Here is a 15,480-nt window from a genome sequence, read left to right on the forward strand (position 1 = left end):
TACCCTGCATTTGCATCAGCGTGTGAAACGCACCGTACCCCTGCATTCGCATCAGCATGTGAAACGTACCGTACCCTGCATTCGCATCAGCGTGTGAAACACACCATACCGTGCATTCGCATCAGCATGTAAAATGCACCGCACCCCTGCATTCGCATCAGCGTGTGAAATGCACCGTACCCCTACATTCCTGGCGTGTGTGCCTCGTATCACTATTGCAATGGTGCTATAAGTGAGCGTGTAAGACGCACCGTACAAGTACACTTCCATTGTTGCGGTACGTTGTTCTCACTGTATGCGCCCTTGTCGGTTTCTGTGCACCGGGTCATAGGCGTACAGGACTGGATGACACGGGCGATGGGGTTCATGGCGTGTACTTCGCATACCGGGGATGCAGTTCGGGTTGTGCTCTGCTTTTACGGACGTTTTGAGCTCCCGTAGAAAAAGGGTCGCACGGAGTGTCGCAGAGACAAATCGTACTTGCTGGGCCAGAAACTGTTGCTTAATTACGTACGGATGTTGCGTAATGCGTGTTCCGGATACAAATCGCATGTATATTTCAGTCCTACGGTTTTTAGTACGATTCGTACGGAGATCTGCGTTGGATCTGAATCGTACTTCATCGAACTTCACAATCCCCAGATAGATTGAATTAAACGCACGGTAACCCTGGATTCATCTTACTGCATACTATATTGTTATCATGAAACAAAAGATCCAGTCATGCCTCTTTATTGTGCTATCTCACAGTCTGAGCAGATTGGTATTCCCAATGAATATAAAGATTTCGCTGATGTGTTCGATCCTGTGAAAGCAACTAAGTTTCCCCCTCACAGGATCTATGATTGCAGGATTGATTTAATTCCTGGGGCTGTACTGCCTTGTAGTCGGATATATGCCCTAACAGAACCAGAGAATCAGTATCTAAGAACCTATTTGGAAGAATTGCTGGAAATTGGTTTCATCCGTCATTCCACTTCACCTGTCTCGTCTCCTCTTTTTTTTATTGCGAAGAAGACAGGCGATTTGAGGGCTTGTATTGACTACCACTCAGTAAATAAGGCAACATTAAAAAATCGTTACCCTCTGCCTTTAATCCCTGTGCTTTTGAACCAAGTTAAAGGCTCAAGCATTTACACAAAATTAGACTTACGTGGAGCCTACCACTTGGTCCGAATAAAAGAAGGGGACGAGTGGAAAACCACATTCCGCACCAAGTTCGGCTTATTTGAATATACGGTAATGCCGTTCGGACTTTGCAATCGCCAGCAGCATTCCGATACTTCATTAATGAAGTACTACACGACCACGTGGATATCTGTGGCATCGTGTATATCGATGACATTTTGATTTATTAAAAAAATCCAGAGAAACACGTGAAGCACGTTCACTCAGTTCTCCAAAAATTGAGAGACAATCTTTCGTTTGTTAAGCTTGAAAAATGCGTCTTGAATACCTCAAAGGTAGAGTTCCTGGGGTACTGGTTATCCCCTAAAGGAATCATTATGGATCCTAAAAAGATAGAAGCAATATTGAATTGGCCTACACCAACTTCTGTTAAGGAAATTCAAAGAATCCTAGGGTTTGCGAATTTCTATAGACGGTTCATCTCTAAATTCTCTGAGATTGTTGTACCCATCACTCAATGACTTCAGAAAGGAAAGAAATTCCACTGGTCTGCTGAAGCAGAATCAGCTTTTAATATTCTGAAAAAAGCCTTCACCACTGCACCAATTTTAGTACACCCGCATCCCGACAGACCGTTCTTTGTGGAAGCTGATGCTTCGCAAACTGCTATAGGTGGTGTTCTAATGCAAAAAGACGCTAACACAGGACATTTTCACCCCATTGCTTTCTTTTCTAGGAAGCTCTTACCAGCTGAACAAAACTATACTATTGCGGAACGTGAGCTCTTAGCAATTAAAGCTGTCTTCCAGGAATGGAGACATCACCTTCTAGGGGCTAAACATACAATCACCATCTTTTCTGACCATAAAAACCTACAATTCTATTCAACTGTAAAAGCATTTACTCCCAGACAAATGCGCTGGTTACAATTCTTTAGTGAATTTGATTTTTTAATCACCTATCGGCCAGGCACTAAACAATTACTATCAGATACACTTTCGCGTTTAGTCTGCGAGAAAGAAGTTGAACATAAAAAAGATTTACAAAGCATCATTCCACCTGAGAGAGTTTGTGCGGAGATCTCTTCTAAAGACTTCCTGACTTTGCTAAAAATTAAAACTGATTGTCTGGATAAACAACAATGGCTTTCAAAAAAATACTCTACAATACAGGATGGGCTTTTTTACCATAAAAAAACATATTTATTCCAGAAAAAGATCTGAAAGAGCAAATAATTAAATGGAATCATGATCTAGCTACTGCAGCTCATCCAGGAGTTACTAAAACGCTGGAATTATGTCAAAGACATTTTTGGTGGAATAAAATGAGCGAAGACGTTCATCAATATGTTCGAACCTGTCCAGTGTGTGCACGACAGAAGTCGTTACATACTCCCCCTATGGGCCTACTTCAACCAATGGCTATTCCTCCATTTTCCTGGCATACGATAAGTTTAGATTTTGTCACATATCTACCCAAATCTAATGGTTTCACTACGATTCTAGTAGTTGTAGATTTGCTATCTAAGATGGGACATTTTATACCTCTACCCAAACTTCCGTCCGCAATCGAGTTTAGCAATTTATTTATTACTAACATAGTTAAACTTCATGGACTACCCCAAAAGATAATTTCAGACAAAGGTCCCCAATTTCTTTCTAAATTCTGGAAGCAGCTCAGTAGCCAATTGGGTATTGATTTAGCTCTATCATCAGCTTTCTATCCTCAAACAGACGGCCAAACTGAAAAAGTTAACCAGTACCTAGAACAAAGTTTGCGCTGTTTAACAACCACCTTGTCTTCAAACTGGGATGAGGCATTGCCCCTAGCAGAATTCGCTTATAATAACTCTGTGCACTCAGCTTTAGGATGTTCTCCTTTTTACTTTCTCACAGGTCAACATCCCAGAAGTCTGCCAATTGAATTCCCAAATAAAACACAAGACATGCCTGCAGTTAGTGAACAATTAGCTACCTTGTCAGCTTTTCAAGAACACATTAAGAAGACTTTAGTCAAAGAAAAAATGAAATAATCTGCTGATCAACATAGGATACCAGCCCCACAGTATAAAATAGGAGAATTGGTTTGGTTATCAACAAAAAATATTCAGATAGAAGGACGCAGAAAACTAAAACCACGATTCATTGGACCATTTCCTATTGATAAAATTGTAAATCCGGTCTCTGTTAAATTGGTCCTTCCGCAGGAGTATTCTATCCATCCTGTTTTTCATGTGTCTCTCATTAAACCTTACAATCCTGACAATCGAATAGATAATCCTCCACCTCCTCCTATAGTGGGTGATCATTTGGAATATGAAGTTTAAAAGATCTTGGACGCAAAACGCATACAAGGGCGTTTATATTACTTGATCGATTGGAAAGGATATCACCCTTCAGAACGGTCTTGGGAACCTGCAGTGAATGTGCATGCTCCCCAACTAGTTCGATCCTTTCATGCCCAAAATCCCAATAAGCCCCGGCCTGTAAGACGACCTTTGGGGGGGAGAACTGCCATGGGTTCACATGCTGTGATGTTATAAGCTCATTGTAAGGTTCATTTTGCTAGTTCGTTAGAAGTGCACAGAATCTTTTTTGCAATATTGTTAGAAGATCAGGTCAAATTGTATGTAGCAATGCTTGTTAATTGCTGTCAATGCTGAGCATGATGTCTCCAGGTTTCACCTTTAGTGCACGTTTTAAAACGAACTTGCGCCGCACGTGCTGAAGGGAACCAATGCCCTTGTTCGCAGCCTATAAAACCACCTTCCCCTTCAGCACTGACGCTTCGCTTCGTCGACCCAGCGTCCAGCGAGTGTTCCTGCTTCAAGCTCCCGAGCCTCCCGACCGTCCTGAAGCCTCCCGCCTTCTTCACCTATTTGCTATTAAACTCCATCTCTCAAGAAAGGGTCAATGATGAACAAACAACCCTGGTATGATGCGTACCCGTAACCCAGTGGGGATGATCATGGGCGTAGGAAGTGTGGGGGACGAGGGGGATATATCCCCCCCAGATTTTAAAGTGGGGGGGACACGGGGGACAAAAGAATTTCCCCTCTCCCTTCTGTTATTGACAGGGCCATTAGCGCGCGAAAGCGCTACCTAATGGCCCTGTACTTGACCTGCCCAGAGTCAAAGAGGACCCCTGCCCTCTGCCCTTTGTTATGCTGCAGGAAGGCTCGGCGTCCTGGGAAGGGCAGAGAAGGAAGACAACTCTGTCTCTTTTCTTTCATGCCCTGAGAAGGCAAGCACAGTGTCAACTTCTCCTGAGTCCTGATCTGCCTCTGGCAGCGGCCCTCCTCCCCCTCTCTCTTTCTTTTTCCTCTATCTCTTTCTGTCTCTGTCTTCCTCCTCGTTAAGTTCTGATTTCGAGACAGCTCTTACGTTCTCTCTCTTGCCTCTCTTTGTCTTTATTTGTTTCCCTGTGAAATGGATCCAAAATAGGAAGAACACTTTGGCTGGAAATGTCCCCATTTGCTGATGGTTTTATAATTCCAAAGAAAAACCCTAGGACGGAGAGCAAAAATTATTAAATACCTAAATAAAGCGATACAGAGTGGTCAGCAGACAGGGCAGATTGTTATTTACACCCACACACATTAGCACCACTTTACAGAGTTTGCCAGTGAAACCGCTACTTTCTTTTTTTTTTTTTTTTTTCTTTCTTTGAAGAACATTGTTTTCCCAGGGTGGGGAAGTGCACCATCCCTATAGGGACTGCAATACCTGGTTGATGAGTGGAGTAGAAACGTTTAATATGATCGTTTTCAACTGTTTTAATTATTTTAGCTTATAAAATGTGTACTGCAGCTCTGTGTTCGGGGATGTGGTCTTTTTTTAAACCAAACTGCTTACATTTTAAAAGGATATAAGCAATGGACATTGAAACGGGTCCCTTCCTGACTGGTCCTGTAGCCATGTCCTGAAATTTACAGGCAAAATCACTTACTGATTTCTGAATAATGAGTTTAAAACTGTTAAGGTTACCATGTTGTTCCTGATTACATTTCACACGCTTGGCTTATTCTTGCATTCCTTATGAGTGTTTGCTTTTTCCAGGGTGTTCTTTGTTTTTTTCAGGCAGCATTTTACTGTTGTATAGGGCATACTTTAAATTTAGTTGCAGCACAATTGAGTTGTAGCTTAAGGCAGTGCAAGTTTCTCTCAGTGGGGCAGTATGGTGTTCAATGTGGGAGAGGATGTGGCACTCTGGCCAGAGCTGCTGAATTTGGAACTTGAGCACCATTTTCAGCCTTCATGACCAGTCCACCAGACCACACTCCTGACAAGGCTCATTCCGATGCTACACCTTAGAAGGTCTGATAGACCTTAGAAGCCCTGGTGTCTTAGCACCCGTAGGTGGACCCTAATGGCGGCAAGTGTGAGTTAACCTTGAAGGCCTGTCCACCACAATCCATACTGCAGTTCACCTCCAGTCTTGCGAGCAGGCATACAAAGAAGCACACCCTAGACACACCATCGACAGTGACTGTCACTGAGGTCACAAGATCCTTGAGGCCAGTCCACCGCACCCATTGGTACCTCCATTGGCCTTTTTTAGCAGTAGTGGTGCAACTCACCAGCGATCAGTAATGAAGGATTTGCATGCACACCAAACTTATGGGGTGATTATAATGGAGGTGGGACTACCCCGTCACCCCGTCAGTGGCAGTTCCACCGCCATCGTTGACTGCATTACCGCCAGTAATATTACAATGGCGGGTGGTTCCCTGGCGGTCGGAAAGACCACCGCCACACACCCAACTGGTGCCTTGAGCCCGCTAGTGCGGCGGAGGAGCTTGTGGTTCCTACAATGCTGGTGGTGCCTACCAACCACCACAGTAGGGATTACGATACCCCTTACCCGCCAGCCTATCCATGGCCGTTCACCCGCCATGGAAAAGTTGGTGGAAAGGGACATTGGGGGCCCGTAGCAGGCTCCTGTCCCCTCAACCCCCAACATGGGACCATGGGGATATCTAAGATGCCCCCCTACATTTCACTGCACCATGTGGCAGGCACCTGATTGTGCCTGCCACGTAGTGCAGTGATATATGTAACATGTCCTTTTTCACATTGCTGCGGATGATGCAGCCAGCAGCACCTGCTGCACTGTAAAAGATAGGTACTGCGAATGCCATAGTTGCGGTCACATTGTAATGCCTATCGTGGGGCCGCCACCTTGAATGCCAGTGGTCCCATTCCCCGATTCGATGGCGGACGGACTGAAGTCCTCCTGCCATCGTAATCAGCTTCTAAGTTTGCAAACTTCATGGTCTCTGCTTCATGCACAAACACTTTTAACATGTGCAGCCTTCTTTCGGGCCACTGGAGTTATGCAGCAATGGAGGCCAAAAAGATGTTGCAGTGTTGACTAAATTATGCAACAATAAAAAGGCTGCAGCGTAATGCAGTGCATTTTATGATACTTTATTATTTTGACATATTTATACATACTAACAGCCTCTGCAAAGCTTTTGCCTCATTAGTACCTGTGTAACATACAAATGCAGCAGTGGGAAAGGTGACCAGTCAACCTTTGCAAAGGGCCCTACACTTCACAGCAACATAAGTCACATTTCTCTTAGTAATTTTTGATCCGTTTGAGCAACAAAATTGTTTTGGGTCAAATCGTTAGATTATGCAGCAGACGATGTATTATGTGGCAAATATGACACAGCCATAGTTAAGTGGAAAACATTTTTCCACGTAACTTATTTTTGCCCCAGCATTGTAGTTGATCAATTTGCAAGTTCCCCAAACCGAAAGTCGAGTTTGGGCACAATTTTCATTTTAAAAGCAGTCCTACAACACAGGGCTACTTGTAACCTGACCCTAGGCTTCAGCAGTGCACACATGAAAATGCAGAAAGGGCTACTGGCCTCAAAACTGCCATGCCCTATTATATTCTAGGGACTTAAAGGTAGTTCTAATCCCCCTGCGCTATTATGTACTAGGGCCTTATAGGAGAGGCCATGCCAATCATAGGGGTACCCTAACCCATAGTGCACCCTAGTGTATGTAGGTGTTTTCACAGTATCTTTAGGTGTCTCTTTCACTGTTCAGGCAGAGGCCAGGGTCAGTCAGGTATCACCAGTACCAGTCAGCAAAACGTTGGAGAGGCCCCAGGGCAGAGGATGGCTTTGCAACACTAAAGAAACACAAACTCAGAATTTAAAACATAACACCATGGTTGTGGGATTCTCTTTAATAATCAGAATTGATTTCTATCCTAATGAACCCATTTTCTAACATTAGGATAAGGAAAGACTGGGGAAAATTCATAACGTTCTAATCTATACCTTGAAGTTTTCGTGCAGTTCTTTGATGATGGTTAATAGCTCACTGTTCTATGTAATGATTTTAACTTATAAACTGCAAATACCAAAAGAATCTCTCAGACAAAAGCAGTAACTCACTGACCTATTTACATGATATGCATTTTGTGATCTGCGTGGTACACGTTCTTTGCAGCAGGCATATTACACCACTCTGGCTACCTTACCAAGAGTCAAAACTTCCACTAGACAAACCTCCGATCTCTCTCAATAAAGGACATTAATCACCAAAGTTATCTTCACATTTTTATTGTTGCCTGAAAATTGCTGGAGACCAGGAATGCAGCAGCAGGTATTTTTCAAACCATAATGCACTTGCAAACACGATGCCACCACCCTAAGTCCGTGACCTTTGTTTGCTTGGTGCATGAAGATGCACGATTCGTATACATGTTTTTTTAACATTTGTTCTGATTACTATATGAAATAACAAACAAGCATACATGCAAACTGTGACAACATGCCTGCTTTTCTCGATATTTCTCTTCGAAAGTATGCGATTGTATTTGTTTAACGGGCGGTGATTTGTATAGTGTCACTGGGAAGTCCACAAGGTTGTCCCTGTCCCCCCCAGAATTTTTGTGTCTCCTACGCCCCTGGGGATGATGCCGGATTTTAAATAGGCTAACATGAACTCACCATGTGCCTCCATCCTAATGAGTTTTTTCTTAAGGTCAAAAAGTTTCTTACTTTCATAATTACCTTTATTATTGGAGCTAGTACTATTAAATGAGGCTGTAGTGCCCACCAATAGGGCAAATTCCTCATCAGTAAACCCAAAAGTTTTTAACTGGGCCATAAGGAAGGAAAGAGAGAAAAAGTGTGGGGTCAGGATATAAGGAAGAACATACAATGTGAATGCTCAGATATTCAACAATACAAATAACAACAATGATAACAATAGCACGGCCCGGCACAGACAAGCTGTGGGTAATAATATGTGAACAACAAGGACCCCCTGAATGAGAAATAATATTATTCCTAGGACAGGGAAAACAAATTGTGTGTATCAATCCTAGGCCATCACCATAACAGCAAAGGGAACAAGGTTGCAGGAAAAGGACATGTAAAAGACACTAAATTATCAAACTTTGTTTTTATTTATTACACATTTATATTAAAATCATATTTCACATAATGCATACTAGTGAATACATCATAAATTTAAAAACATGACTATTGAAATATAAAAAATATACAAACAAACAATTAACAAACACTCAATTAATATCAAAAAAGTGGCAATTAATGTATTAGACGCGCGTTTCGGCGTTAGAAGAACGCCTTCTTCAGGAGCCACACAATATTCAGAAGGTTAAAAAACGATCACACACTTGAAAAAGATTGTTTAAGTTGTTTAAAATGAAACGCAGACGGGCATAGACTGAAGATGATGGGATCACAGAAAGCGGCGTGTTACTCGGTTAGATGCCGAGATTGAAGACCCAAATTTTACGAGTCGGATTGCGGCCGCGTGTAATCACAAAAAATGGCGTGCTATTCGGTTAGATGCCGAGTATAAAGACCCAGGTAATGCGAGTCTGATTAAAGCCGTGTGTTTATCAAAAGGGGAACGCCAAAACAGAAGATAGCTGTTGGCGTTTCACGTCGGTTCAATGAGTTGGGAGACCAGTAGGGCTACTGGCCTCTACCACCTCCAATCACACCCAACACAGGCAAATACACAGACCCACAATCCCACAATGCTTCACCCCCTCGCTTCACGTTGAACTACAAATGCAGGCAGCAAAGAACAGCAGCTACTTCCGGCCATCTTGCCACTCTGATTGGTTGCATCCCTTGTCGGCTGAACGTCTAGTTGGCGACCGGTTGCCCTTCAGTGTAGTCCGTTGCTTTGCACCATCATTATTTCCAAGCAGTGCAGTCACTCATGTGTCATGTATTTTGAAATACACTTTTCTTTCACTTGAGAGCCGGAGGAGTCAGATGTCGGCATCTGCTGAGATAGCGCTGTGTATCTCTGACTTATGACAAGAGTGTGCCATGCAAGAGGCACAGAGAAGCGAGCCCGCCAGCATTAGTATGTAGCAAACCGTGCACCCCTCATTACCAGACATAAGTTTTGGTTTTTAGATGTGGTGCTTGGCCTCCAAATCGCCCTTGAATCTGTGGTGTACTATGGTCAAAGATAAAAGGCGTGATTCATGAGATCTGTTTGGTTTTAGTTGGAGACCAGATTCTGTATAAGGTTCCCAGTTTTATGGACTTATCTTTTATAGTTCTGACTGTCTACATCAATATTTATACTTTTCTTTTTTTATCCAAATGTATTTTTCTCAATATTTATCTGCATTTATACATATGAAATATGTAAACTTCTGCTAAAACCCTTGCAGGGTTTTTGAATTATGTTACGGGGTTATGCAACACCACATTGCGTTTCTTATAACTATTTTGTATCTAATTGAACTTCTATAGTGGTACAACCTGAGTGTATCCATGCACTGCAAACATTGGTGCTCACCTGAAAGCTACTGGATTAATAAAGCTGTCAAACAAAGGCCCTACCCCCACCTTACTATCCCAAAACATAGCGTTTAAGAGACATCAATTGATTACAGAGGCCACAGTTGGATTACCGACACTTTGCATTAGCGCCACTGGCTTGGCGCTGTAACACCCAGCAGCGTTCTGGGAGCAGCAAGGTTAAACAAATGGATGGTCGACGCGACAACGCCCACTCAGTTATCTTAATTTGTCATTAAAAGACTGCATTGAACACACAGAAGACAAGGCTGCGGCCACGAGCCCAATGCACATTGTTGAAGTGCCAACTCCCGTCCAGGGAGAGTCTAGTAGCTGAGGCGACACAGACCCAATTATCATTTGTTTCAGTTTATTTTTCATATACGATGTTTGTGTGTTTTTGTCTTATTTTCAGAAAATCATCAAGTGTTTAACTTCTTTTCTTTCTCACATATTTATACATAGCTTTGATGAAAAAAGTATTACCATTACATTTTAAGGAGAGAGTCCACTCATCTTTTCTCTCCCTGAACTCTGTTTCAAGGTGAAACTTTATTCATTATTTAGTACAGCACAAATAAAAGGGGTATATTTATTTAACAAACGTTCACGTCCTCCCCCTTTTGCCGCTCAAGGCAGCGGCCTAGTCTTGCCTAATGGTAGGAACGGCCCTGGCAGTCAGCGACTGTCAACGTCGATGTAGCGCGTGCACTTCGTTTTGACATAGCATTTAAGGAATCCCCCCTCGAAGTGCTCGCTTATGAAGTGGCGAACGGATGCGGTCATCTCAAGATAAAAGGTTTTTTAAGCTACAGTTCCCCTGTTTTTTTTTTCGAGCGCACTCATTAGTTTAACACTGGCTCATTGTTAGGATGGTGGAGTGGGAATAGTCATTTTTACTTCTCTGCTATCCAACACTTTCCCTACTGTTGCACATACTGGAGAGGGAATAAAAGTTTTTAACCCTCCGCTATCCAACACTTTCCCTACTGTTGCACTCACTGGAGTGGGAATAGTAATTTTTACCCCTCCCATATCCAACACTTTCCCTATTGTTGCACTCATTGGAGTAGGAATAGTAATTTTTGCCCCTCAGCTATCCAACACTTTCCCTACTGCTGCACTCACTGGAGTGGTAAATTTAAGTTTAAAGATTTTTAAATAGTTTAATGTTTTAATTTATAATAGAATGTTTTTTTAATTAGGTTTTATGTTTCTGTTGATACATATATCAACATTGAATAAAAAAAGTTATCAAAGGGTACAACATTTAGACACTCTAGAATAAATGTCTGTGGTCTTTTTCCAGTTGTCCTACACAGCAAACCCGCAATAACTTCCAGCTCTTAATTCCTTCCATCAACACAGATAGGTTGACCTGAAATGTTTACTTATAATTGATGGTTTGTTTCCCCCAATTACTGAACCTTAAATAGTATATTTTGGGGTGCCCTTCTTTTAGAAGGAGCATGCAACAACGTTTTAGCCTCAAGGTGTTTTAGCTATATATAGCATTCTGTTATGGGCCCACCTTATCACTAACTATACCGCCAACACCTTGCAAGGTTTAGCCACCTGATACTGCAAAAACAGCGTAACCTGCACAAGATTGCACCCAGCTTGGAACCAAGGGAAGAAGTCAACAACCCAGGACATAAGATCACCTACCAGTGGCACAACCATTTAACTTAGTTTAAATTACTAGCCATGAGTGACCCCAGAGTACCCTTCACCAACCGCACAAATAGGAATCAACCACTTCAAGATCTATATAGGCTTAACTCACCTACCCTCCTAGAAACTCACTGATACATCTATGCAATCAACAAACAACCTTGCACCGCTCACACAAGGACAACCCACCAAAGGGGAACTCAACCCAAGTAGCAAGCTCATGCCATTTCATTCCACAGAAGGAAGCTAACGACCAGAGCCAGGAGGAAATGCATAGCCATCACATTCCCATACTGCACCTATTTCTCTGTCATCGACTCTAATCGGGAATTCACCCAGCAAACCACCCTCCTACATGAATTATTAATACCCACTACCGTTCACCCCAATTTTAGGGCCACACCACAGACCGCAGCAGGAGCCCCTCCTCTTACCCACCCGTACCTCTTATCAACCAATGCAGACCCCTCCCTGCTACAGCTCCACAATGACAGGAAGAGATAAACAGAGCACTTTCACTTTCTGCTCCTCAAAGTAATATCCATTAACAAGAACTAATTCAACTTTTGATCTAAACACTGGCCAACCACTTCATCAAAGAAACGTGGATCCACAGCATTTCTACATCTGTATGCCATGAGTCTATCCCACATGAGTACAGCAATATTAACAAAAACTTCTACAGGTAAAGATGGAGGATGTATAGTAGTTATTTATATGAAAACACTACAAGTATTCAAAATTGAAGATTTCACAAAGGCTGGATGTGAACCCTGGTGGTCAGATGTCACACCAGCCCATCTTTTATGTTCTCCTCCTTCATGAGCAGAAGACAACCTACTAACAAAGGAACATTCTGATAAGCCTTACTAGTCTATGTGGCCAAGACCATGCTAAAACATCCCACCCCATACATCCTTGGAGATCTCAACATATAGTTCAACTAAAGATGTAAACAATGGCCAAAGAAATAACCACAAACTTCGAAGCTCTCAACCTCAAATAAATAATATCTTATTAGGTCGCACGCACATGGCTAGTGACACACATCTATGCCCCAGCAAGACATACGTTGGTAACCAAGAGCGGCTTGATCAACTGTAGTTAACACCACCACCAACAACATCACCTTCAAACTAATCATAGCCTCATGTAGGTACAGTCAAAAGTCAGCAACAACTCTAACATCATATCTACAATACAAACAATGGAATTAATTAGAACTTCCTACACTTAACTCCTGCTTAAAGAAACAATCAATAAGCATCCCCAGGATGTATCAGCCTTCTGCAATTGGAGTTCCACTGAACTAAACAACCAATTACCAGGAAAGACTTTAACCAACCAACACCAAGAAGAGAACCACTTGGACCATTGGTCTCAATAAAAAAACAGAATTCAACATACTACAACTTAGGTGTGGAGCATCAAAGGATTAAAAGACAGCATTGATACAGCAGAGCCTACAAAGAAGTTATCATAAATAACAAGAAAAGTCCACTACTCCTCACACATACGTTACAAAGAAGTATCAGAAATAACAAATAAATTCAACTACTCCTCACTCCCAGACAGTTCATCTAAAAACTCTGTCACCTGCACCCAGAAATGCCCCTATCTTGACTTCTGTGACACCATGTCAAACGGACTCTCAAAAATAAAAAAGATAGAAATTTACCTTATGGACAAGATATCCAATGCACAGCCTTCAAATAATGCATCATGCACTTAGATAATTACCTCAAATTCACCCATCACCGCCTTCCACCCGCTCTGAACCAAATAATTAACCATCATCTTAAGCACTAATAGCTCAATAGGATCACAAGCAGAACTCACTAATATATTCAAAAAATACTTAGGATGACATATGCAGGGGAGGGAACCAGAAACTTAATGAACGAATCTCTGAAAACTATTTCCTTTCAACTGGGGTTACCAACATCATACAACAGACCAGAAGAAGAACCTCAAACCTTCCAACCCAGCAAACTACAGGCCTATCTCCAAAGGACCTTTCCTAAGCAAAATATTGAAAAGAGCAGTTTACACACAGCTCACAAAATACACCAAGAACAACAAAGTATTGTCAGATCAACAATCTGATTTAGACCCAAGAAAGGCAATGGTGTAATCATCATATTTAACTGGGATGACCTCACACTTACAGCGGATAGCAATAGAACAGCTACCCTATCTCTTCTACCCTATTGGTAGCCTTAGACACAGTCTACCACCAGATTCTACTTAACAGGCTCTTTCTCCTCTGCATTTGAGAAAATGTATTTAAATAGACTAGCTCCAAGTTGAACAGCAGGAAAAGTATGGTTTGCATCCGCCCATCATACGATAAATTGTAGAATTAGCAAAGGTAACATCAGCCCTCCCCTCCTATTCAACATTTACCTGTCATCATTACTGGACTTATTCAGACTTTTAAACCTTACTTGTTACATCTTTGGGACCAATAAATGAATTATCCTCAAGCTTGACGGAAATAAGCCCTCTTCAAATGTAAACTGGGAAAACTGCTTCCACACCATAGATACTGGGATGATGAACTAACACTTAGGGGCCGATTCTGATCTGGGTCGGAAGCTTTCCAACCGAGCCGGATCCGGAGTGTTTTCCAACCGAGCCGGACTCCTGCAGTCCGACTGAGCGAGTACACGATGCGGCCGCATGCTGCTGGTCGCGGTTCAGTCGGACTACCATAGAAGTCAATGGGAGCCATACGTATGACGCGTACATGGGCCCCCATTGACTGAATCGCTACGTCTCGCACAAGGGCACCCCCTACAGTGGGTATGCGTCAGTGCCATCCGCACCATACATGCCTGTTGTGGGGAGAATCGGCCCCTTAAAGCTTACCAAAGCTAAAATGAGGATCGTAGCCTTTGCGCTCTGTGGCCATGTTCTCCAGAAAAGTTGCTGCTCCACCAGAGATGGTAAAAGAGTTGAGGAACTGAGGACTGATAATGGACTTACATGTATCTGTAGTTTCAATTCAATCAAGTCACCAGGAACATGTTCTACGCATTTAAAATGTTTCAACACATCTGTGCATAACTTTGCTTTCCAGTGCTTAGTTGGTAAAAAAATAAATGAGTGCCTGTGCCCTAGGTTCTGCTCAGAAACTCTTGGCTGGCACTATTAAATGTCAGCGCTCTGAATAACATGGCTGAATACTCTTCATTCCACTGCATGCCTCTTTAATATGCCGGATCACCCTCTGCCCCTTTATCTCACTCATGCAGGTTCCTGTTTTCTCTCTTTGTGACAGTTTTCCTCTTTCACTACCTCCTTCTTTTCTCTCTCTTGCAAAATGCCCGATCAGGAAAAATAATTGCCGGTCCCCAAAAATGAGTCCCCATTCCCCCCCCCCCCCGGGCAACCATTGGCACACAATACCAGTGTGCCTACCAACAAAAGTAACAAGGCATACTCGCATTAGTGACCTTTAAGGTCAGCTATTGCAACAGTGCATATCTTGGACCATCCTACTTCATACGCAGGCTTCAACGAATTCAGAACACTGCAGCAAGCCTCATACTCCGCTCCCATCTAAGGGAAAACATAACACCAATCTAGCAAGCACTACTTTGGTTACCACTAGCTAGACAATCAATGTTCAAAGCACTCTGATCATCTACAGGGCCTCCTAAGACAATTGTACCTACAAGTAAAATTCAAACAATATTTATAAAACAAGTAAAATTCAAACAATATTCATAAAACAGGACACTACGTTCCAGACTGCATTCACTATAGTAAATTCTGGCACGAAATCCATTGGATGGGCGTGTCCATGGCGATAATGTCAGACACATAGCCCAGAGCCATCTGGTGGACGT

The 15,480-nt window shown here is 42.5% G+C and overlaps 1 long non-coding RNA gene across 1 annotated transcript in view; it reads right to left on the reverse strand.

Annotated features, from left to right (window-relative positions):
• LOC144753061 (uncharacterized) overlaps window positions 1-15,480 on the reverse strand; it is a 473,043-nt gene that overhangs the window by 383,233 nt on the left and 74,330 nt on the right. The window lies entirely within an intron of this gene.

This window comes from Lissotriton helveticus, chromosome 5_1 (assembly GCF_964261635.1).
Source record: "Lissotriton helveticus chromosome 5_1, aLisHel1.1, whole genome shotgun sequence".
Classification (NCBI taxonomy): Eukaryota; Metazoa; Chordata; class Amphibia; order Caudata; family Salamandridae; genus Lissotriton; species Lissotriton helveticus.